Source organism: Aulonocara stuartgranti (genome assembly GCF_965226115.1).
Source record: "Aulonocara stuartgranti genome assembly, chromosome: 10".
NCBI lineage: Eukaryota > Metazoa > Chordata > Actinopteri > Cichliformes > Cichlidae > Aulonocara > Aulonocara stuartgranti.
Window position 1 is genome coordinate 29,500,258 of NC_138946.1, and position 26,881 is coordinate 29,527,138.

The 26,881-nt window shown below is 40.1% G+C and overlaps 1 protein-coding gene across 10 annotated transcripts in view; it reads left to right on the plus strand.

The window, feature by feature from the left end:
• Positions 1-26,881, plus strand: part of ntm (neurotrimin) — a 489,818-nt gene that overhangs the window by 380,305 nt on the left and 82,632 nt on the right. The gene's annotated exons all lie outside the window — the stretch shown is intronic.

Below are 26,881 nucleotides of genomic sequence, written 5' to 3' on the forward strand. Positions count from 1 at the left end.
CAGAGCTCCCTGACCTGCTGTCCATCTACACCAAGCGGTGCAAGTCCAAAGCTAGGAAGATTATGATGGACCTCTCCCATCCCAACAATGGACTCTTCTCACTGTTGAGGTCTGGGAAGCGCTTCCGCTCCCTTAAGGCCAAAACAGAGAGAATGAAGAGGAGCTTCTTCCCCCAGGCTATTCGGGGCCTGAACCAGGTGTAGGACTGGACTCTCCCAACACGTCACTATAAGACTGGACTCTCACACACGTCACCACACGCACCACCACACATTTCCTATAATCCTATAATTCCTATAATTTATAATCCTTATCTTTATAATCTCTTCTGCTATTTGCACATTCTTTACTGTAAATTCCTAAGTTAATTTGTAAATTTTTGTAGTAAATTGTAAATATTGTAAAACTTTTCTTCTGTCATTTAATGGTTGGGCATTGTACAGCTACAAGCATTTCACCCCCATGTCATACTGTGTATGGTTGTGTGTGTGTGACAAATAAAATTTGAATTTGAATTTGTTCGATGATCACGCTTCAGAAGCTTTGCAATTTTGAGACTGCTGCATCCCTCTGCAAGATATCTCACTATTTTTTACTTTTCTGAGCCTGTCAAATCCTTCTTTTGACCCATTTTGCCAAAGGAAAGGACGTTGCCTAATAATTATGCACACCTGATATAGGGTGTTGATGTCATTAGACCACACCCCTTCTCATTACAGAGATGCACATCACCTAATATGCTTAATTGGTAGTAGGCTTTCAAGCCTATAAAGCTTGGAGTAAGACAACATGCATGAAGAGGATGATGTGGACAAAATACTCATTTGCCTAATAATTCTGCACTCCCTGTATTCTTTTCTTTAGGTTAACAGTATCATGATCAGGGAAAAGTGCACTGATTATTCTCGGTGCGCTTGTGTAGCATGCTGGCTAGACCCAAACGTGGCAAAGGCTAGCGATGGGTTGGAGGAGGCACGCAGTTACTTTAGAAACATCCGGTGTGCAGATTGCAGCTTCGGAACCAGTGTTACAAGGAATGAGAAAGTGTACAAAGTGAAGCAACACTTACGGCCCTTGAGGCAAGCGGAGGCTGACACAGGCAAGGGTTTTGGTGCTCTTTACATGAGAGGAACGATGTCTGAGAGGACAACAGGTGGATGGGTCTCCCTTTTCAACCCCAGCCCCGTGGTCATCAATTATATTAGAAAGCTGCCAAGATAGACAGCATGGCCGCATGGTGGCACTCTTGCTTCACAGCAGGAAGGCCCTGAGTTGGACTCCACCAATGTGCCAGGGGAACTTCCTATGTGGCATGCATGTTGTCCCTCTGTTTGCTTTGGTCCAAAGACAATTTCGTGGGTTTATGGTAATTGATGATTCTAAATTGCCCAGTGCTGTGAATAGTTTTCTGTCTGTCTTAGCCCTGTGACAGACGGGCCATATAAACACTTCCAAACAACAGTGTTTAAGCTAGGTGTTAGATACCAGTGCAATCATAAGAAGCTGAGACCAGCATATATTTTTGATATATCAAAGTGGGATCAAAAACAACCCTTTTTAGTTTGACTGCAAAATAAAAACAGTTGGCACTTATACTGTAGCTGTACATTTCATTACCTCATGTAAGCAAGAGAAAATCCTTAAAATTGAGCAGTGCCTACATCATACTTTCTAGGATTTCACAAGTTGTGCCTTATATACAAACAAACATTCCAACTCTTTGCAACTCTACATAGCCTATAGGTCAGTGCTTAACTGCGTGTTTTTTTGGCACTTCTATGGAATTCAGCTGCACTCTACATGCACAGGGGAACAATAGTAGATATAATATTGATGGTTCAGAGATAAATACATGGTTGGCAGTGCTAGGTCCAAAACGGAAATGTTAACAGACAGTGCAGTTAAGACACACAGCCTCAAAACTCTGTTATAGGAGCATGGAAGAGACATAGTGTTGCATATCAATAAGGGCATCAGTAATGCAATATTTTAAGCACAGATTGTAAAATGTTTGGCTGTCTCTTTCTACAAGTCTACCTCTACCTCACTTTATCTTATTTTACAGCTGCTGTCAGCTGTCTTGATGTAGGTACGCAACCACCTTGTGAAAAAATAAAGCAGACACTTCTTATAATGAGACAGAATAGAAAGCATCAACCAAGCTCACCTTGGCACCCAAACTTCAAGCTTTATTTTATCCACTATAGACACAGTAGTGCACCTGACATCCAGCTTAATCAGTCTATGTCTGTATTTCATGCCTTTAAATTTTTATGAGTCTCGCTGAGACTGTTAGATGGCAACAACAAGTTAGTTTGTAAAGTTGAACATACTAAATATTTGTGTGAAACTTAGTACAGTGCCCATTATTGACGATCTTATCTATCATGGTTTACTCTTAACCTGCCCCATATCAAAGCTAAAGGAGGCCAACTGGAACATCTGTTCAAGAAAACAGGACTTACCATACATAAAGAAATATATAATGAGCAGATTTTATTTTTTTATAAGGACTGCATTGTTTCAGCCAAATCCGCATACTATTCTGGTTTAATCAGTTCTAGTGAAGATAACTCAAGGTCTCTCTTTTCTTTGTTTAGTAAAATTACAAAACCTCCGGACTTATTCCCCTCTCGTATGTACTCTGCTGACTTTTGCAACTCTCTTATATCTTTTTTCACTCATAAAATCTGATATCGTACTTTCTGTTTTCCTCACTGTCACCACTGTTCTTTCCTCACACCACTTTTGATAGACTCACTAGACTGCAGACTTTGAACACCCCAATAGAGCTGCAATTTTGGAGATGCTCTGTCCCAGTTGTCTATCCATCACAATTTGGCCCTTATCAAAGTAACTCAAATCCTTATGTTTGGCCATTTTACCTGCTTCTAACACAACAAAAAAAATGGAAAAAATGTTCACTTGCTTCCCAATATATCCCACCCACTAGCAGGTGACATGGTGAAGAGATAACCAGTTTAATTCACTTCACCTGTCTTTGGTCATAATGTCATTGCTTGTCTGTTAATGTTTAAACCATTAATTGGTTGTTTGCAAGCCTGAGAATAAAAAATTCAACACAATAATTTTTGTATTATAAACACAGATTCCCAAATATTCACTTCTGTCTCCTCCACAGATAACTTGCTAATTAAAAGCAACATTGCAAGATTGTATTATATTGCCATCTGCAGACCATATGTCTGCATGTAATACCAAAACCATCCACAAATTGTTTATTTTTAATCAAATAAATATTTTCACTTCTGTAAACACTGCCAATAAGGAGTGTCACATCCTCATTCTCACTTTTGAAAAGGTCCATTACACATTGGTGTCCAAATATATTATTGTTAAACCATCATATCCCATTCCTAAAGGATTAACTGATTGTGAAATTATCTTTCAGACCAGTGGAAAAAAAAAAGTGATAAGAACATATATATTTGGGACAAGTCCAAGTACTTAAATGTTTGCATTAGCAGGTGGAAACCTGTCTGATTATTTTTAGGATGAATATGTAATATGGCAGTGGATTGGGAGGGGGGAGATTATTTTGCAGTGGATTTTGAATATCAGCCATGTGTATTGTCATGTAGTTCCAGATATCATGAGAAATGTTACATCTGGAAAACAAAAGGAGAATGGCTTGATAGTGTATGCTTGCAGACCTGTGAAAAAACTGCCCCTAGAGAAATGTGTCAGAGCAGTATCTCTAAGAAACGTAAACCAGCTGTCAAAACAGCTGTCAAAACAAGAAGAGATGTAGACACAGGCAACCAGCTAAAGGGAGAGGGCATCAGTAACACGTTTCAACAAAACACATATTCTGAGGCTAAACAATTATACCACTCATCCATAGTGACTCAGGAGAATGCTTGAAAAAAGAATTTGACGTGTTCACCTTACCATACAGCCAAACGTCCACTGAAAAATTTACATTTATCAAAATCTTCCCTAGTATCTGCAATAACAGGAAGGAGGAAGGCCTGTGGAATTACTTACATCATCAAGTGGGACAAATTTCCATCTGAGATTTTAGAAAAAAAAAAGTATCCTGGTGAAAAACTGCACCATTATATAGTATTATTAAAAAATGACTTCAAAAAGCCCTCTTGGTGTCACAGTCTGCGGAGGGCAGACCGTGTGTGGGAGTGTGAGGATCCAGGTGCAGACACAGACGAGGAGACAGTACTGAACTTGAAACGAAAAGCGAGCCTTTATTTGGGCTGATTAAGTTCAAGTTCAAAGTTTATTCGCCACATGCAGTGGCAGGTTGCCCTGCAGTGGAATGAACCCGCCCCCCGACCTTACACATACAACACAGACATCACATGGGGATACAATTTAGAGAACGGTTGCATTACAGAAAAAACACTGAAATGTACACTACAATGGGAAAGGTACAAGAGGAAAAAAAGAGACCTCTACTCATGCTGGGCTACAGGAGGACAGCATGAGAACAGGAAACAAAACAAACTCCTCTGCACAGAAAAGCACATAAATGTCCACAGTACAACATTATAGAGCACGTGACCAACAACAGGGTTGAGTAGGGGATAAGGAGTAATCCCAGGCAACACAGCAGCCATCCTGCCACTGCGCCGACTCTCCAGCACGGGCCCAGACCCGCCTCGTGTTCCCAGGAGGCAACAAGCATCGAAGGCATTGGAAGGGGAAGGGAAATGTGTGAGTGCTTATCAGTGTAAGTGTATGTGTGTCCATAGTTCAGCTGAGACAGTGTCCTTCGCCCTATCAGGCTAAGTAAACAGTCTGCTAGCCAATCCAGGTGGACTTGCATGGGATGGGAAGAATAGTCATCACACAGTTGTTATCAGGAGTTCGGCATTCAGCTGGCGCCATGGTGTCCGCATGTTGATGTTGTCAATTTTCTTTTTATGCGAGCAGCTCAGAAGAGAAGAATTTCAAGCTGTTCTTAACACTCCGACACTGGTCTCTCAATCTTCCGTTGGAGAGCCGCAAGCCTCCCCATGATGGTATCAAACTTCTGTTCCATGGTGTTATCATTCTTTTGATTCTGAGACCCCACAACTGCAGTGAGCCGTTCTGCGATGTGATCCAACTTTCGCTCAAAGGTCTCATTTTGAGCAGGCCTCTCTCTGATGTATCTCAACATACGCTCAATGGTGTTGTTTTGAGTCTTCACGGCAGCTGTAAGCGTCTCCAAGGTGTTAACCACACTGCGTTCATTGTGAGAGGTCACGCCTTGTCCCGTCGCTTCGATTCCAGCGGGCAGCTTTGGGGGGATTTGAACAGCCGGTTCCGCTCTCTTATTTCTCCGATAAGTCAGGGCCAAGCCAGGTCCAATCAGCAAGAACCCTGTTATCATGGTTCCGAATAGGTAGATATCTTCAGCGTCCTCGATCGACAGTCCCGCCAGGCACATGACCCTCCATTTCTGCCACCCATCCATCATGTATTCAGCAGGGAAAGTCCCTCAGGGCACTCGGGCTCTCCCAAGCCCAGACTCCTCGTTGAGAAAAGGGTGTCAATAGCATTCAGAGACCAGTTGATCAAATCCATAATTCTCTTTTAGTGCGACCGCCTTCGCCGAGAGCCAAGAGAGAATGATTAAAGTGGCAAACAACTGAAAGCACTGAGGCAAGACTAAACTAGAAGCTGAACTGGGAAAACTAAGAACTGACACTTAACTCAGACAACAGGGAAGGCTAAGACAAGATGACTATGATGCATATGACTGAGACAACTATGAACAGGACTCTGTGCTGGAACAACAAAGAACTATGAAACGTATGCACGCAAGCAACATAGACATGACCAGCACAGAGTCCTGAAACCTGGCATAACATGGGGGAAGTTGAACAGACGACGCGACGACGAACAAAGGAAGACTGAGGACTTAAATACACACATGTATACAAACTCAGAGGAAGTGGAGACAAATGAGAACACAGCTGGCTAGAATGAAACATAATGACAATACAGGGGAGAGTAACACTAACTACGATGAACAAAGTACACCAGACTCTTCCAAAATAAAACAGGAAACACATAGACATAGACATTGCACGAACTTGAGAACAAGAGCCACACAGACATGAAACATGCAGGTAGACACACGGACCAAGGAGAGATGACAAAAGGGACTAAGAAACCAACGACTAAACTGCAAACTAGAAATCAACTAGATGCGTTAAACTACAACATGTGAATACAAAAATATGCATTAGAACTCAAACACTGGGCCTCACGACCCAGTACCGTGACACTTGGCCTTCTATTGTTAAAGAAGATACCCTTATAAGTAGCATCATTAAAAGATTATAAGAAGTGTTTTGTGTTACTTGGAAACATTTGTCTACCTAAAAGTAAGATTTAATATTTATTTTTTGGGTCATTAAACAAACCAGTTAGTGTTTGAGGAAATGCTTCTAATGGATTGTCCTTGTAATTCATTGCATTTTGCTAGAAAAAGCACTATTTTTTTGTAATGAACATATATGGTGAACCTATTTTACCCTTCAACATTATTAGCTGCATCACTGATTTAATCGGCTATAATAAGCTAATTATTGTTATCTGGGATTTATCATCATTGCATCAACAAGAATGTCATTGCTTGGAGATTCTGGTATACCATTCACAAAGCTGATATATTTTATCTGAAGAAGTTAAATCTGGGCCTTTCGATCTCGAATTGGCCAAAAGTTTGAACTAGCTGTCAAAGGCTGGCTTCTTATGTGAAATACCTTTCAAGATGTAATTTTTTAAAGAATTGATCTGTCATTGAAATTTGTGGCAATGTTTGAGCATGAATAATTTAAAAACTGAAGATGAATGCCTGAAATTTTTACTGTTCTTTCCCACCATGATCATAAGGATTAGAAATGAAGGGCAAATGCATCACAAATGTCAGATAATTGGCTTGCTGAAAAAAGTCCCATATTTAGTTTCTTAAATATGTCACTCCATTTTCAAATCATTAAAGTTTTGAACATGAACATCTTGCAAACTTTGAAAGATAAACGCTATAATTTGGGACAGATATATCACAAATTTCTGAATACTGGCTGGTTAAGAAACAAACAAATAAAAAAACAAACTTCACATTACAAAAGAGAACTGGTGACAATTTTAGAATGGCATATAATGATATTTCACTATTTACCATTTGCTATAGAAAATGCAAATTTATTCAACTTTCAAGCTGGACTGAGCAAGTATGACATACTGTACTACAAAAGAAAAATATTAGTAGATAGTCTGCTAGTTCAGGGGCCTGTTCTTCGTACCGCGCTAAGTGAGTTAGCTGGATGAGATTGTTGACGATTTCGCGTGATCCTGGATCGTTCGGTTCCCCGAAGCCCATCCGGGACTTGCTGTCATAGCAACAGAGCCGTAAGCGTAAACCTGCTGGGGAGCAGGTTTACTTTATGTAAACAGGATTAGATCGCGGCCACGCAGGTATGTCCGCGTCATTCATACGAAAGCAACAGCGATATTCCACCACTGTTTCACCATAAATAAATAACATCAATGTAACTAAAGATAATGCAGCACTTGATCCTTTTATTGATTTCACACAGATACATACAGGTCATTCCCTAAAAAAGGGAATGTACTATTAACATTCTATTACATGTATGTGATTATTACAGATGTAATTCATATTTCAGAGTAGTAATTGTAAATTACTTCGTGTAATCAAGATGAGAGACCACGGCTATAAAAGCGAAGGTGGATTTGGGAAGTCTGTCGCAGTCATATCCTGTCCGTTTATGCGAGCAACCCATTGCGGAAGGTGCAAGATTGATAAGGAGAGTCCTCAGAATTCAGCGTATATTGCGGGACAGACAGGATCCTTTAGCTCAGCGCGACAGTGTGCTCATAGAGAGATATCGATTTTCCCGTGAGGGTATTATTCACTTAACCAACTTGTTGACGAGGGGGTGCAGGACCACCACCTGTCTTTTTTTTTGCTCTGCCCTTTTCTTGGTTGCTGTTATGAACAAACAAACAGAGTATTCCAGGGTCTCTTTCCAAGAGACGACAAGCAATATAAGTGATAAATATTACCATTCTGTAGAATATTCTTATATTTCACTTTTACTTGTTCCCATGTTCTAGTGGGTCCTGTTGTGGCTCTAATGTGAAAGGGGATATAATATAACATATTATAATATAATATAATGTAATATAATATTGGATAATATGGTGTGATATGATAAATCTACCCTACCGCCTACTGGTGTTGGCCAGAGGGGCCGATGGCGCAATATGGCAGCCTGGCTTCTGTCAGTCTGCCCCAGGGCAGCTGTGGCTACAACCGTAGCTGCCTCCACCAGTGTGTGAATGTGAGAGTGAATGAATAGTGGCATTGTAAAGCGCTTTGGGTGCCTTGAAAAGCGCTATATAAATCCACTCCATTATTATTGTTATTATTGAATTACTTACGAGTTTGATTTGTCAGCAACTTTCTGCCAGCCCTCTCTCCTTGCTTTTGCAGCCTTTGCAGTGTTCCCTTGCGTTTTAATTAAACTCTGAAACTCCTGAAATCCCTCACTCAAGAGTTCTTGCTCTGCTGCCGAAAAATACCGAGCACGCTCCTTCGACATTTTCGCCGACCAATCAAAGGGTTGCCGATCAATGTTTCTACTATCGATGCGTAGCCCCTGTTGGGCCACCCAGTGATCTCACATTACTTCATCCAGCTATACTAATCGTCAACAACAGGTGTGTTCGGGGAACCGGAATAGCGAGCTCAGAGTTAGCGCGATGATTTGGTCTTGGATGTTTCATTTGATCTTGGATGTAGTAAGCGACGTACGAAGCACAGGGCCCAGGTTTTTATGTTTAATAGTTCTTGAGCTAGTCATTTTTAAAGATTTTTTCAGTTCAACTTAGTTTTATTTTTAAAGTACCAGATCACAACAAGTTGCTTAATTTTTCAAGGTAAAGCTCCTACAGTATTAGAGAGAAAACAAAGGAAGAATTCTCTTTAAACTGGAAGAGACATCCAGCAGAACTAGACTGAGTCTAGGGCAGTCATCTGCTGCCAACAGTTGGGGGGTCAGAAAATGAGACTGCACATATGTGAACCAGAAATGAAGCACAACAATACTGCATGTGAGTTGTTTTATAAAAGATTTTACTATTGTTAATATTAAAAGAAAATACATTTAATTCAATTCAAAACCTGCTGTCATTAAAAAGTAGCTTACTATCTCATTCTCATATTTCAGTGATATTGTCTCGAGGGCATACTCTGCATCTATCTTTAAATGTATAGTATACTGTATAATCAGCAACAAGCTGTACTTCTAGATCTAATTTGAGTGGTACCGAGTCACTGTGGACGTTTATACAGTGTTTTAGTTGTAGAACTATGTTTTCTGGGAATAACATATAGATGAAAATGCATCAAACGAAACATACCATGCCAAGCATGTTACAGTATACACTTTGTCCTCAGCAAACACAGCATGGCCAAAAAATGTATAGAAGTAGTGATGAACAATGAAAAGTATTGTGTGTTTACAAGTATGCAGATGAAGTAATGCTACAGAACAGAATTGGGTAACCAGCAACCAGTAAGACATTAATAATGCTCTTGGTTGTAACAAAATCTCAAGAAGTGTTATAGGGTTTTTGTAACTGTTGGCATGATGACATTGTATATAATTTGGATTATTTCTTTATCTCGTCAAGATCCATGTCATGATTGTAAATTATTTAAGCTGTACATTACTTTGTTTGTTTTTTGTAGTCAACGTTTTGGTGCTTTTATTTTGAAAGTCAAGTTCGCTTACAAGTTGCGCTAGTTTCCTCTTTGGGTAGAAGGAAGAAAAACACCTGTAAGCGCGCAGAAAGGATGGTTTTTATTGAAAAACATGTTAAGTGGACTTTAACTACACACGGTTAAAGGAAACCTCAGAAGAACGGCGGCTAATTCCCTTTTTGCAGCATGCAGCCAACGAGGTATTTATTTATTTATCGTGTTTGTTGTACAGTGTTATTACTGCTGTGTCTTATGCTGAGTTTTATTTTGTTAATGCTGTATAGTTTTCACGGTGGCTTTGGAGAGAAGTCTTCAAATAAACCAGTGACAGAAAACCACTTGCGTCTGCCTGTGCTTCGAGGGAATTATAGTGAAAACTCGGACTGTTCGTCAACGCAAGCGGCCACTAATTGACGATGCGGCAACTTCAAAGCATCAGCGGGCTTGTTTCTACATGTCTACAGCGCAGCGGAGCTGACAAGAACTGGCAGATAAGCTGAAAGTACTATATGCATATGGTGATATGACACATGCACAAGTATTAAAGGGCAGTGTTTTAAGGAAAGGTGTTTAAGTTAAGTGGCCTAAGAAGGGACCTTTGCAAACATTGCTGAAGAATACTGTGATTGATAACTACTGTGGTGTATAGTACATCTTGTTTTGGTGTAAGCTAAAACTTTTGAAGATTTTAAGATAAAAGTGCATTTGGGAAGCAATAAGTGAAGGTTTTGGATGTAAATTCTTGAACTGTTTTGAAGTTTATTATCAGGTGTATTTTTGTAAGATAACACTTCCATTTGAACTGTGTTATTTTTGTGCCATTTACATATGAGTAAGTGTTAAACATTGAGGCTTGGTTAACCATCTACATTTCTTATTTCTAAGTGGGTTGATTAAGAAGTGCTGTAAAATGTCAGAACCAAGCGAGCCTACAGTTCAGTTTAGTGACAGTGCAGACTTTCAAGATCAGTCTGAAGAAGGTCAAGTGCATGGTGCTGAAGCTCAGCAAGAGGAAGCGCAGCAGCCAAGACGAAGTGAAAGAATCAGAACTCTAACAGAGAAAGGCAAAGAAATGCAAGATGAGAAAATTAAAGCACTCCAGCAAAGGTTTAACTATATATATGACAAATGGAAAACACAAGTTAAATCTGCAAGACAATCCTTATCACAGACAACAGAGACCTTATCTGAGGACTTGCTTAATGACATTATAAGTGATGTCACAGGTCTTTCTGCAGATGTCCAGCATGTCTATGAAGAGCTACGAAAGATCTCTGCTCCAGACCAGGTCACGCGTCGTAGAGTGGATCGGTGTGTAGAGATTTCTACATTTGTTGCATCCAGAGCCTCAAGTAGGTTGCATGGAAGGTCTCCAGAAAAGGAGGAGCAAGACTGGCCAGAAGCAGGCTCTCTCTTTAATTCAAGCACCTGCAATTCAGGTTCTGTTGCTTCCATTTTGAAAGGCACCTCAGTACTTTCAAGCAGGTCTTCTGCAAGGCGACAAGATGCTGCTGCTGATGTTGCTGCAAGTCAGGCTGTTCTTAAAGTGTTACAAGAACAAGAAAAAGAACAGTTAGAGATCGAGCGTCTAGAAGCCGAAGCTAAGAAAAAGATAGCTGAGCAGGAGGCAGCAGCAGTAAAACGTCGGTTAGAAAGAGAGGCAGAAGAGGTAAAACGAAGAATGCAGAGAGAGGAAGAAGAAGCTAAAATTAAGGCTCAACTAGAGGAAGAGCACATAGCTCTACAAAGGACTCTGGAGGAAAAGCGGAGAAAATTACAGCATCTGGAGGCAATGAAGGATCTCAGTGCAGCAAGGGCGAGAATGCTGGTGTACAATCAAGAGAATGACAAAGAGGAAGAGCAAAAGGACGTACTGCAACCTGAGGTTGTAGTGGATAATAAACTTTGTGCTTCCACAGGCTCTTTGCCCCAGTGTATGCCTCCTGCACCACAAGTTGTGACCACTTCTTCAAATGACAGTACTGCAGAACTTGTCAAAGTGCTGGCAGGAGCTTTAAGTGCCAACCGAATTCCAATTCCTGAACCTACAGTATTCAGTGGGGATCCATTGAAATACAGTGATTGGAAAATCTCCTTTGAAACGCTGATTGACCAGAAGAGCATTCAAGATAAGGAGAAAATCTACTACCTTCGCCGGTATGTAAGTGGACAAGCTAAGAAAGCAATCGATGGCTATTTCCTTCTTGGAACTGAATCAGCCTATGCTGCCGCAGTTGAGATTTTGGAGGAAAGATACGGAAACCCATTCACGATTGCAAAGGCATATAGAGATAAGCTTCAGACATGGCCCAAGATAGGCTCCAAGGACAGCTTTGAACTCAGAGAGTTTTCTGACTTTCTCCGTAGTTGTGAAGCCGCCATGGTCCATATTAAGGCACTGGAAATCTTGAATGACTGTAATGAAAACAGAAAAATTTTGTCAAAATTACCAGATTGGCTAACAGCAAGATGGAATAGACAAGTTATTGAAATAGAAGAAGCGACTAATCAATTTCCCTCCTTCAGCCAATTTGTGAAGTTCTTGACAAGAGAGGTGAAAATTGCTTGCAACCCTCTCACATCGCTGCAGGCACTGAAACAAGATGAAACTGAAAAAACCAAATCCTCAAGACATTTCAACTTTGCAGCAAAGACACTCATCACAAGTTCCAGTGAAAAATATGCTGATACATGTCTTTTCTGCAAAAGGACTGGGCATACATTGCACCAATGCAGGAAGTTCGGGGAGAAAGCAGTTAGTGATAGAATTAAATTCATTCAAATGGAAAAGTTGTGCTTTGGTTGTCTGAAGTACGGTCATCACTCAAAGAGTTGCATCAGTAGGAGTGTTTGTGACAAGTGCCAGAAGCGTCATCCTACTTGTTTGCACGAAGAACGAACCAAAGAGAAGCAAAAACCACCACAGGCCAAGCAAAATCGGAATCATGGAACTTCGAGTGAGGTTCATGAAGAAGTACAACTAGCACAGGATTACGAAATGACCAGAACTGCTACTTCAAATACAGTAATGCTTCATGGAGCTAAAATGCAAACAGCTGCAATAGTTCCAGTGTGGCTTTCCTGCACAACACAACCAGCACAAGAAGTCCTTGTGTATGCTTTATTGGACTCGCAGAGTGACACAACATTTGTGTTGAGTGAAGCAGCAGAAACCTTACAGACAAATGGAGAGCAAGTCAAGCTTAAGCTTTCTACCATGACGTCAAGAACTACAGTGGTGAGTTCTCTAAGAGTAAGTAACCTACAAGTCCGTGGCTTTTACTCCAACAAGAGAATCTCCTTACCACCAGTGTACACGCGTGATTTCATCCCAGCTAACAGAACTCACATCCCAACCAATGAAACTGCAGAAGCGTGGCCCCATCTAGTACACTTACAGTCAGAAATTGCACCTCTGCAGGACTGTGACGTGGGTCTGCTTATCGGATATGACTGTTCACAAGCCCTGCTTCCGAGAGAAGTTGTGTCTGGCAAAGAGAACGAGCCTTATGCACAACGTACAGACCTTGGATGGAGTATTGTTGGTAATGGAAACCCCTGTGTTGATTATGGGGACGCAATCGGAATCAGTCATCGCATAGTAGTGAGACAAGTGATACCAGATGTTGAGTCTTCTGTCAACCTCAAAAGGGTAGTGCATTATGTGAGCCAAACCAAAGTGAAGGAAGTAACTCCTTCAGACATCATAAGGGTCTTGGAATAAGACTTCTCAGAAAGAACTGGAGATGATATTGTGTCTCAAGATGATCTCAAGTTCCTGACAAAGTTGAGAAAAAACATTGTGCAAAATGATACAGGTCACTTTGAAATGCCACTGCCATTCAAAGAAGACAGGCCTAAATTACCCAACAACAAGATATGTGCCATACATCGCTTGAAGTGCCTGGAAAGGAGACTAAAGAAAGACCAACAGTACTACAGAGACTACGTAAGCTTCATGAATGACATCATTTCATGTGGTGATGCAGAGAAGGTCTCTGATGAAGAAAATGATGAGAAATTGGCTTGGTATATTCCACATCATGGGGTTTATCATCCACAGAAACCAGGGAAAATACGTGTGGTATTTGACTGCTCTGCCAAATTCCAAGAAACATCTCTCAACGACCATCTACTCACTGGTCCAGATTTAACGAACACATTGGTGGGTGTCCTTTGTCGCTTTCGAAAAGGTTCTGTTGCAATCATGTGCGACATTGAGAGAATGTTCCACCAGTTTCATGTCAAAAGGGAAGATCAAGATTATTTGAGATTCCTATGGTGGGAGAATGGCAACTTGGAAACCTCACCATCAGTTTACAGAATGAAGGTTCATTTGTTTGGAGCGGCCTCGTCGCCTGGCTGTGCCAATTTTGGCCTAAAACATCTGGCAACTCAAGGACAAGGTCAGTTCAACGAAGAAACTATACATTTCATCCAAAGGAATTTCTACGTAGATGATGGATTGGCAAGTGTTCCGACTGAGAAGGAAGCCATCCAGCTTGTCAAGGAATCACGAGAGCTTTGTAGTATCGGACGATTGAGACTGCATAAGTTTGTTTCCAACAGCGAGAATGTCATGGCAACCATTCCACAAGAAGAGCGTGCCACAATCAAGGATTTGAACATGGCTTTGGACTTACCACATATGGAAAGAGCTCTTGGAGTAGAGTGGTGCGTCACGTCTGACTCATTCAAGTTCAGAGTTCAAGTGAAATCCAATCCACTAACAAGAAGAGGTGTGCTCTCTACTGTGGCCTCTATATATGACCCCTTGGGATTCATCGCACCCTTCGTCCTTGTAGGGAAACAAATGCTCCAGCAAATGTGTAAAGAAAGGATTGGCTGGGATGAGGAGCTTCCAGAAATCCTAAAACCTCAGTGGGAGTCCTGGATTAGAGACCTTCCCAACCTGACTAACATGCAAGTCAAAAGATCCTTCTTACCTTCTGATTTTGGTAATGTCAAAAGGTATGAACTTCACCATTTTTCAGATGCCAGTTTCTCAGGATATGGTGTATGTACTTACCTGCGAGCCATCAGTGAATCTGATGAAGTACATTGCTCTTTGGTAATGGGAAAATCCAGAGTTTCCCCAATCAGTGTTACTACGATACCAAGACTGGAACTCACTGCAGCAGTTGTTGCAGCCCGAACCAGCGACATGCTTCGCAGTGAACTGGAAATCCAGGATCTTCAGGAATTCTTCTGGACAGATTCCACTGTTGTTCTTGGCTACATAAACAACGACGCCAGAAGGTTTCAGGTATATGTAGCAAATCGCATACAGAGGATCAAGTCAAGTACAAACCCTGAACAATGGGGTTATGTCGCTTCAGAAGATAATCCAGCTGATCATTCTTCTCGAGGTTTGACTGCAGAGCGGCTTAGGACCTCAAATTGGTTTACCGGCCCAACATTTCTTTGGCAAAAAGAACTTCCTGGCAGACAATGCAAGGTGGGTGAAATCAAGGAGGATGATCCTGAACTCCGCAAGCTGATTGTGTGTAACACAAAGTCAAAGGAAGACAAATCATTGTTGGATAACTTCAAGAAATTCTCTGACTGGTCAAGGTTATCGAGAGCAGTTGCCAGACTGAAAAGATACATCAGAATGCACAAAGGTATTCAGCAAAGAACAAGTGATAGCACAAGTCTAGAGGAGAGAAAAGAAGCAGAACTTGTGATTGTCAAGTTGGTTCAGGAAGAAGCATTCTCAGATGAGATAAAGAGCTTGGAGCTAAAGACAATAGTTGAAAACAGTCCACTGTGCAAGTTAAATCCTTTCTTGGATGAAGAAGGGATCTTAAGAGTGGGAGGACGTTTAAGTCAAGCCACGTTGCACCCTCATGTGAAGCACCCAGCAATTCTGCCAAAAAATAGCCACGTAGCAGTTTTACTAATCAAGCATTTTCACGAAAGAATCCATCATCAAGGACGTGGAATGACAATGAACGAACTGAGAGCAAATGGTTGGTGGATCCTGGGATGTAGCGGTGCAGTTTCATCACATATTTTTAAATGTGTGACCTGCAGGAAGTACAGAAGATCCACTGAAGAGCAAAAAATGGGTGACTTGCCACAAGATAGGACAGAAACAACACCGCCTTTTACCTACGTTGGCATGGACTGCTTTGGTCCAATCTATGTTAAGGAAGGAAGAAAGACTCTCAAAAGATATGGTCTTTTGTTTACCTGTCTATGTTCAAGAGCCATACATATAGAAGTGGTTGATGACATGACAACTGATGCATTTCTCAATGCTTTAAGGGCATTCATAGCCATAAGAGGAAATGTTCGACAGCTAAGATCCGACCAAGGAACAAATTTTGTTGGTGCTAGGAGAGAGTTCATGGAGTTGATGAAGGGAATGGATCAAGAAAAGGCTAAGATTCTAGGATGTGAATTTCTCATGAACCCTCCAACAGCAAGCCATAGGGGAGGTGTCTGGGAGCGTCAAATAAGGACTATAAGAAGTGTTCTTACCGCTATTCTCGATCAGTCATCTCAAAGGCTTGACTGCACCTCCTTGAGAACCTTTCTGTATGAGGTCATGGCTATCATCAACAGCAGACCACTCACGACTGAACATTTGAATGATCCATCAGGCCTTGAACCATTGACTCCAAACCACATCTTAACAATGAAGTCCAAGATCATTCTGCCCCCGCCTGGAGAGTTTGTCAAAGAAGATGTTTATCTTAGGAAAAGATGGCGTCGAGTGCAGTGTTTGGCTAATATGTTTTGGACTCGATGGAAGAAAGAATATCTTCTAAATTTACAAGAGCAACAAAAGTGGCGGAAGAACAGAAGGAACATCAAGGTTGACGACATTGTCCTTCTACAAGATGATCTGGCACCACGCAATGAGTGGAAGATGGCTAGAGTCACAGAAGTTTATCCAGGATCAGATAATCGAGTGAGGAGAATAAAGTTGCACGTCAGTGATACACATGACAAAGGAGGGAGCCACACAGCTAAAACTGTTGTTCTTGAGAGACCTGTTCAAAGAGTGGTTACTCTCTTAGAAGCAGACTAAATGGTTATTTGCTGGAAGTTACCTGACAAAGGGTTGATAACGAGAAGTCTTTGGTGATAAGTAGAAATGCTTGTTTGGAGAGACTATTTCATTAGGGAAATCCCACGTATAGATTTGTGTGATTTGGTGGGAGTGTAACTGTTGGCATGATGACATTGTATATAATTTGGATTATTTCTTTATCTCGTCAAGATCCATGTCATGATTGTAAATTATTTAAGCTGTACATTACTTTGTTTGTTTTTTGTAGTCAACGTTTTGGTGCTTTTATTTTGAAAGTCAAGTTCGCTTACAAGTTGCGCTAGTTTCCTCTTTGGGTAGAAGGAAGAAAAACACCTGTAAGCGCGCAGAAAGGATGGTTTTTATTGAAAAACATGTTAAGTGGACTTTAACTACACACGGTTAAAGGAAACCTCAGAAGAACGGCGGCTAATTCCCTTTTTGCAGCATGCAGCCAACGAGGTATTTATTTATTTATCGTGTTTGTTGTACAGTGTTATTACTGCTGTGTCTTATGCTGAGTTTTATTTTGTTAATGCTGTATAGTTTTCACGGTGGCTTTGGAGAGAAGTCTTCAAATAAACCAGTGACAGAAAACCACTTGCGTCTGCCTGTGCTTCGAGGGAATTATAGTTTTGTTTCTTTCTTGATATACGTTAGTGAAGGGCATTACTAAATTACACAGTTTTAGCTGCAAACTCGTCCACAAAGCAGTAGTAGTGTTCCTAGTGCAGAAACAGAAACAATAAACAACAAAGAAGATACCCTTATAAGTAGCATCATTAAAAGATTATAAGAAGTGTTTTGTGTTACTTGGAAACATTTGTCTACCTAAAAGTAAGATTTAATATTTATTTTTTGGGTCATTAAACAAACCAGTTAGTGTTTGAGGAAATGCTTCTAATGGATTGTCCTTGTAATTCATTGCATTTTGCTAGAAAAAGCACTATTTTTTTGTAATGAACATATATGGTGAACCTATTTTACCCTTCAACATTATTAGCTGCATCACTGATTTAATCGGCTATAATAAGCTAATTATTGTTATCTGGGATTTATCATCATTGCATCAACAAGAATGTCATTGCTTGGAGATTCTGGTATACCATTCACAAAGCTGATATATTTTATCTGAAGAAGTTAAATCTGGGCCTTTCGATCTCGAATTGGCCAAAAGTTTGAACTAGCTGTCAAAGGCTGGCTTCTTATGTGAAATACCTTTCAAGATGTAATTTTTTAAAGAATTGATCTGTCATTGAAATTTGTGGCAATGTTTGAGCATGAATAATTTAAAAACTGAAGATGAATGCCTGAAATTTTTACTGTTCTTTCCCACCATGATCATAAGGATTAGAAATGAAGGGCAAATGCATCACAAATGTCAGATAATTGGCTTGCTGAAAAAAGTCCCATATTTAGTTTCTTAAATATGTCACTCCATTTTCAAATCATTAAAGTTTTGAACATGAACATCTTGCAAACTTTGAAAGATAAACGCTATAATTTGGGACAGATATATCACAAATTTCTGAATACTGGCTGGTTAAGAAACAAACAAATAAAAAAACAAACTTCACATTACAAAAGAGAACTGGTGACAATTTTAGAATGGCATATAATGATATTTCACTATTTACCATTTGCTATAGAAAATGCAAATTTATTCAACTTTCAAGCTGGACTGAGCAAGTATGACATACTGTACTACAAAAGAAAAATATTAGTAGATAGTCTGCTAGTTCAGGGGCCTGTTCTTCGTACCGCGCTAAGTGAGTTAGCTGGATGAGATTGTTGACGATTTCGCGTGATCCTGGATCGTTCGGTTCCCCGAAGCCCATCCGGGACTTGCTGTCATAGCAACAGAGCCGTAAGCGTAAACCTGCTGGGGAGCAGGTTTACTTTATGTAAACAGGATTAGATCGCGGCCACGCAGGTATGTCCGCGTCATTCATACGAAAGCAACAGCGATATTCCACCACTGTTTCACCATAAATAAATAACATCAATGTAACTAAAGATAATGCAGCACTTGATCCTTTTATTGATTTCACACAGATACATACAGGTCATTCCCTAAAAAAGGGAAATGTACTATTAACATTCTATTACATGTATGTGATCTCACATTACTTCATCCAGCTATACTAATCGTCAACAACAGGTGTGTTCGGGGAACCGGAATAGCGAGCTCAGAGTTAGCGCGATGATTTGGTCTTGGATGTTTCATTTGATCTTGGATGTAGTAAGCGACGTACGAAGCACAGGGCCCAGGTTTTTATGTTTAATAGTTCTTGAGCTAGTCATTTTTAAAGATTTTTTCAGTTCAACTTAGTTTTATTTTTAAAGTACCAGATCACAACAAGTTGCTTAATTTTTCAAGGTAAAGCTCCTACAGTATTAGAGAGAAAACAAAGGAAGAATTCTCTTTAAACTGGAAGAGACATCCAGCAGAACTAGACTGAGTCTAGGGCAGTCATCTGCTGCCAACAGTTGGGGGGTCAGAAAATGAGACTGCACATATGTGAACCAGAAATGAAGCACAACAACACAGTTTTAGCTGCAAACTCGTCCACAAAGCAGTAGTAGTGTTCCTAGTGCAGAAACAGAAACAATAAACAACATGCTGTAAAGGCAGCTGGCTATTACAAAAACTATTCTTGCACTGCTGCAGCTCTTAAAGAGGGGTGTAAAACTTGTTTTAGTTCATGGGCCACATAGTGTCACAGGTGGCACGGAAATGGACTCAAAAGCGTAAAAGGCTAGAATGGACTGGTTTGACTTGGGAGACGTGGAAGGTAGGATGCATGCGAAGAGTGGAAGGCAGCATAAGTATCAATGCTTTGGGGCTGAGAACCAAGTCAACCTCATGTGCTCTAACATAACGGAGGGACAGTTTGCTGTTGAGGGCAGCCAGCCATATCTTCTGTCCCAAAATATTTGAATAGCACTTCTGTCTGTAAGTGCTATTCATAAATGAGCTGAATTTATAAAACCACTAAACAAAGGCATGCACTTGCTTTATGCATATACTATTTATTGCTGCCTGCTGCCCAACCCTGCAGCTGTCTGGATTTTTTTTATTGTCACAATAAAGGAGCATCCTGGTATAGGACAGGTAAATACATTTTCTTCCATTTCATCCCGTGTTTATTCTCTGCAGGTTTTGTTTACTCACCTCAGATAACATTGCTCTTCTCCTTAGACTTTTAGGTCCACTTAATTCTGAATCAATGTCCATCAGCAGGGACCAGAGGTGACTGTAAAGGCTTGAAAATTGTGCACTATTGATTACAGTACCATCCACCCCCACTAATTTAAACTGCGTGTGACATTATCAATACTGGGTACTGACCCAGTTTCACAATAACTGTTCAGGGAGTGTTTGTTGAGGCAGTGGATAGGTAGAGCTGTGTTTGAGAGGCTGCTGAATGCTGGGTAATTACTACAGAGAGTTGGGAATCCCTGAAGATAAGATATGCCAGCAGCCCTTTTGTTTCTGGTTTTGCTTGTTTATTTGAGCTCTTCCTGCATAATGGACTGCTCGGTAACAAGGTCACAATGCACAAAATTACAGCAGACACCAGAAGCATTTCTTTTTTGTGTGTTTCCATGTCGTCAAACACTAGCTTCTTGTGGTAGTGGAGTTGTTAGTATAAGAAAAGGTTTGAAAATTATTCTCTCTTTTCCTTCTTCATTTTTGTTAAACTTGAAATAGTTTGGCATTAACGTAATGCCATTCAATTACATTAAATAGTCATGTTCATTGTACTACAGTTAACATATGATTATGGTTAATTGTGTACAATTCATACATTTAATGTGATGTGTGTTAGTCAAAGCAGAATGCTTAATGCTAATTATCGTGTATGCAGTTTTAGATCCAAAGCCTCTACACATTTAGTTAGCAACACATTTCTTTGTTTTTATTTCTGTCAAATTTTGTCTGACTTAAAGTTAAAAAGGTGAACGTAAGTAGTCAGGGGACACCAACATTTATCAAGCCCAGTTATATTAACAAGAAGCACTCCAAGAGCACAAACCCACAACAAGGCTGACTATGGACAATAGGCCGACATGACAGATGTTTACTTTGATTAAACAAAAGTTATGTAGAAGTAGGTAATGATTAGTAATTAACTGGACATGAATAACTCAATTGCTTTCTCTTGACAATCCTTTCTTTGAATGTTTAACTCGTTTTGGGATCAACTTGAAAGAAAGCCATGATGTGAAATGTAAAAGTAAGAGTTCATGTCAAATGTACATGATATTTAACTAACTATAGTGTGATATTTAGAATCCCTATATACCAGGATCATTATGTAAATGTTGTCAATACAGACAAGGCAATCAAATTTTAAGCATAGTTTTAAAAATAAAAGATATTTTATGAAGTTTGACGTAGTCAAAGTTATACCTTGTTTGAACTTGTCAGAGGTAACATAACATAATAAGTAACATAATATTTTGAATCCCCATATAGCATTCCCTATATTCCTATTTGTTGACAATACAAACGATGGTAGTAAGAAATCTAGTTTCAAATAGCTCTATATAGCACTAAGATTGACCACCAGATCAACCTTTTAGCTTTGAGAGGTCAAATGTGACATTGTACAGTACTTTCTAAATGTTGAAATTATTATCCGCATTATAAGGCGCACTTAAAATCCTTTAATTTTTCTCAAAAATTGACAGTGTGCCTTATAATCCAGTGCGTCCTATGTATGAAAACAGACCCATTCATTGGCAGTGTGCCTTATGGTCCGAAAAATACAGTATACACCACAATTGTAAGTTATGAGGCTTTTTTGTCAATTTTTTTGAGAATTTGTATATACTTGAATACTTGACAGTTCAGGAAACTGATTATTACAGGTTCGGTTGCTAAAAAAAGGATCTTGATGTAAGATAAAATTTGGATGGCTTTTTTTCATGTCTGAGGACATAATGATTTCTGAGTGAGTTAAGTTAGTAGCTTTTACCAAGTTATTATCAGATGCGAGTCCAAGCTCGAGTCGCATCTGTTTGAGGACAGTAGATCGATAGCTTATTGCTGATGCAGTCACAAAATATAGAAACGCAGAGAATTGATAGTTTTTTTCAATTTTTGTTAGCAGAAAATTGAGCTATTTATCAGAAAAAAAAAATAATAGAAAAACAGATTTGAGCTACAGCACTTAATACATTAGGAAGATAAGTTTTTGGACAGAAACCAAATTTTTGTAATTTTGCCTTTGTACGTTACACAGTAAAAATGGCAGTACTGACCCTATAGGTTTGAATGGTTACATTCAGGGCTTTATTGTCTTAGCACTTAATGTTAATTATGAAAATGGATTGACCACATTGTTGATTTTTAATTCAAGACCAGTATTTAGTACAATTTACTTCCCTATTATGTATATACAGTTTTTTGTTTCTTAACACAAAGCTTTAACTGTTTAAGGTTTAATTTAGATGTGGTCTTTAGATTTTGACAACTTTGACAACATCTCTTAGTACATTAATTTTCCACTCTATTAAATGTTGACAAAAAGTTGAAGATATGAAAAAAGCGAATAAAAAAAAAAGAGAGATGCTGTTTTTGAAGACATGGTTAACTTTTTTAATTTGTTCAAAAAATCTTTATCAGCCTTGATTGAAAAGTGGATTATTGGAATCAGCCATGATTCCAATAATACACTTTTATGTTTTTGTTGGAATGGAAAACTCCATAAAAGCTTAGAGAAAACACAAACAGGCATTCATTTTATAAGAAGTGTTTAAGATCAACAGACACTGTCCAGCCAACATGGTTAAAACCCAGAAATCACTTTCACAGTACGACATCTAAAATTTAAATCCGCTCAGTAACCTACCCACATCTTTTAAGAGTCATCTGTGAACTTTCAAAGCTGTAGTAGATACTAATAGTATCTGGGACCTAAAAGTATGGCACTAAAAGGCACTTTGCAAAATATGCAACAAAGCACTTCCAGAAGGTGAAAACAGCAAACTTGTTTTGCCACTAGAGCCATAAGCATACTATCCATTACAAACAGGCTAATAAATAGAAAACACTGGTAAGTAATGAATCTGGTTCTTGTCATTCTTTTACTGAATAGAGAGAACACGACTCAGTTAGTCAAAATATTTATAATTATTTTATTCAATCATCTTCCGGAAGAGAGAGACATGCACAGCCCAAAGCCAGTTGCAGATCTCTAGCATTAGAAGCCAAAAATGTGTATCTTATAGGTGTTATTTTGGTGCTTTACACGTCACACATAGTTTCGATAAAAACAACTTCTTCTGGCCTGAGTTGATGTTGTATACAGTAAATATTATTAGTAGACTGCTAATTTCTTTGCTTTATTTCTATTTTCTTTTTTAATTGCTTTAGTTTTACCTTTTTAAAAAATATGTAACTTCACCTGGAGAGCTTTGCACAAGAATTCCAAGGTGCTGGTCCTGTGCGCAAAGGGCAAATAAAAATCTTGAATCTTGAAGCAGTGATTGTAGGCTATCGGCCTGGTAGTCGTGCTACTCCTGGGTGGGTTCGGGGACTTGGGCCCAGCCTGGCATAGGAGGCCTCTCCTATTGTACACTCTTGGCCACCTGAGCCTCAATTTTATTCCAGAACTTAGACACTCGCATTACTTACACTCTCATGACACATACAGGAGTATAGAGTATATTTGGGGAGTGTAAGTGTGTACTGTGTTCATTTCTGTGCGTTTCCATGTTGGGCGAGTGCTGAATATTTGTATATGTGCGCATGAGGGTGGGAATGCATGTTTGTGTCTGTGTGTGCCTGTTTGTCTATGTGTCAGGTCGGGTCTTAGATTTCACCTCTCTTGGAACATCTCAGCCCCCCCCAGGTTTTGGGGCTTATCTCCCCCACCACACTCCTTGCCAGTGGCTGGTGCCCCCACCTGCCGGTGTATTGGTGGTTCTTGGTGCTCGGGTGTATGCTGGCCCCTCCGGGGAGCTCTTTTCTCTATGGCTGGCGTAATTGCTCGTGCAGTGGTCCTCCTTGGGCTCTCGTAATCTGGAGGGCGTCTGGATGTTTGGTGCTCTGATCTTCACCATACCGGCTTTATGCCCTGGGGGGGAGGACTCCCCACACCCATTATTAGACACTTACATGGAGAAACCTTATGAATGCAAGCACACTCACACACATAGGTGCACACACAGGTACTCACAGACACACACTTTCTTGGTTGGCTGCTGCCTCTAAAGATATCATCCATTATTAGTACTTTATGCTTACTGATGTAGTTACATAGTGGAAAAAGCTGAGCTTTAAGCAGCTGGTTTAAAAATCTCAACCCAGCATACATGATGCTATGTCGAAAACATTTTCTCACCTTTATAATGTGACAATGTTGTGCAGGCTTCTTAAGAGTTCTATGGAGTTAATTCTTTGTCCGTCAGCTTCTCACTCTTTCGTATCAGAAGACTCTCGCTGAATAATTGTGAAAAAGACTTCCATCAAATTTTCAATGATTCAAAATCTTTTTTTTTCCATGCTCAGTAATGTGTGACACAGATAAGGAGACAGTTCACATTAGCATTCCTCTTTCTTTCACTGTTAAGTCTTTCCTGTAGTCATGCCCTGCTGCGCTCACCCCACTGTCAAGGACACACACTGTGGTACTTATGATGACAATATGGCCTTTGCCCTTCTGTCTTCTCAGCCCCAGGTAATTCTAAATGAAAATCAGCAGACCTTGGATAGATTCGTGTGAGCACCTTTGACTCTGCCACCTAAACTTTGTGAACAAATTACAGTGTCACATCTGCAAAAAATTAAAGCTACCTTTGATGAGCAAGTTATTCTAAAGATACAGTCAGTAAAGGCAAGGAAAGATTTCCCTCCAAATATACTCTCATCAGTCTTCATTCTGAGATGAAAAGTGTGAACAATTCACATTTTTGTGAACTCAAGAAACTTTTCAAGGCTAGATATTTAGTAGAGGAGTTCGTTAACCTTGTCAAGACTCAGTTCTTTCTCCCATTCCATGCTATCTTAAATGATGTGCCTCTCTTAGCACCCAATTAGGCTGTGTCATTTCTGAAGTTGTACAGGCCCTCAGTTTGATAGGACATGCACCAAAAGTATATGAAGGAAAGGGCAGCCAAGTATGCTCTTTGGTCAGCTCACTCCAACATACACCAGCTCCCACTATGAGTCAGCCAAGGCTATGTGATCAATGGGGAGGAAACTGTGTAGCTATTATTTATAGGATCACCAGCCCATTAGAACCAACTATCCTTCTAGCCTTTGCCACAGACTGTTTATGTGTGTCAGACTGAAGAGAGGAGTCATTCTTTTCATTTATCTCCATCCACACTTACTTAGTTTATTCAGCATTGCAATGCTCAAAATATAGCTACACTACCTGGATTTTGAAAAAGACAATGACTCACTAAGTAGGATGTAGAATTCCTCATATAATGCACATTTCACAGCCAAATAAGATGCATAGTTGTCAATAAAATGATAAAGATAATAACTACACACTAATTTTCCTTGATAGAAAAATGTAAGATGACCAGTATAACGTCAATAGAATTAATTCCTTTCTGGTTTGAAAACATGAAAGCATGATTCCACAAAGCAGTGATGTGTGGTCACTTTTATAAAAAGGCAGGCATAAATCTCCACCCCTTACCCGCCCTCGAACATGCACACAAAAAATATTTCCCTCCAGTATTTAACAATTTAACGAGATGAATTGGAAAACATTAAAACATACAAGTTGTGCTTCCTGTCTGCTCTCTACATGGCCATGGTCACCTTTCTGTAATCCTACCTGGCTAAAGAATTGTAAAATATATCTTTTAAATTACAGTTTTTTTACAGTGCATATTGTCCACCAATAAGTACAGTATTGTGTTAACTAGCAACTAAACTGATTTCACTACAGCTTTGAAGCATGCCATCTTGAAAGGGGTTTGAAAAGTACACAATATAATAATAATGATAATAAAAGTAATACTGTTTTTCACCTCAGAGTGGAAACAATGTGAAGAGTTTCTGGTTTTGTTAGGTTGGCAAAGAAAGAGCAGGATAGTCAGGTGATATCAGATAAAGAAACCGGAGTACTGGGATACAGGCTGTATGTCAATGACAAAGGTGGCAAAACCAAAAGAAAAAGCTTATCGAACATTATGCGAAGCATGCTAGACCGGAGAAAAGGACTTACATCAAGTCCTTTTCTTGGGCTGGAAAAGATCAGGAGATTCACAATGTTTATTAAACACCTCAGCCAATGAATTACCCCACCCCCCAAAAAATAAAAAATAAAACAATTCCTTTACAGTGGGAGGAGGACCAAAAGGGAGCAAGGAATGTAGAAAACCATTCAAAACAAGCAATGGAGCAACAAGAAAAAACAAAAACAAAACAGTCCAAAAACATAGCTCTGGTGGCCAACCCAGGGGTCTGCAGCACAGGAGCCCAGGACCAAACAGTTCAGGAGGTCGACCACATGGAAAGCGGCAGTGTCACAACAGTGCAGGAGGACGGCCGCATGGAAAGTGGCACAGCAGACACAGGTCCGGGGCCGGTCGCATGGAAAGCAGCAGCAGCGCAGGCGGAGGCTTGGCAGGTGGCTGGAGTGCAGGATCAGACGAGGCAAGACAAGACGGGATGGCAGCCACAGGCGGTTGATCAGTTGATTGTACCGCTGGGGGCGTGGCAGCTGCAGATGGTTGATCAGTTGGTTGATCTGGTGGCTGGACGGACTCTCCAGAGCAACCAGAAGACACAAGGGAGTGCTGGAGCAGCACTCCTGAGTCCTTTGCGGAAACAGACGGTGTGGGAACAAGATCCTTGCAGGCTGGATGAGCTCACCTGAGCTCTTAGCGGAGGCTGCTGCGGACGGCTGAGATGGCTTGCCCAAGCTCCCGAAAACTCTATAAAATAAATAATTTTAAAGGGAAAGGATCTAAAGATTGTTAGGGTGATTAAGGATAGAGATGAAACTTTCCTAAATGTTCTAAGGAATGAACACAGTTTTGAGAAGATGGAAGAAACATTTTGAGAAGCTTATAAATGAAGAAAATAACAGTGAGAGCAGGACAAA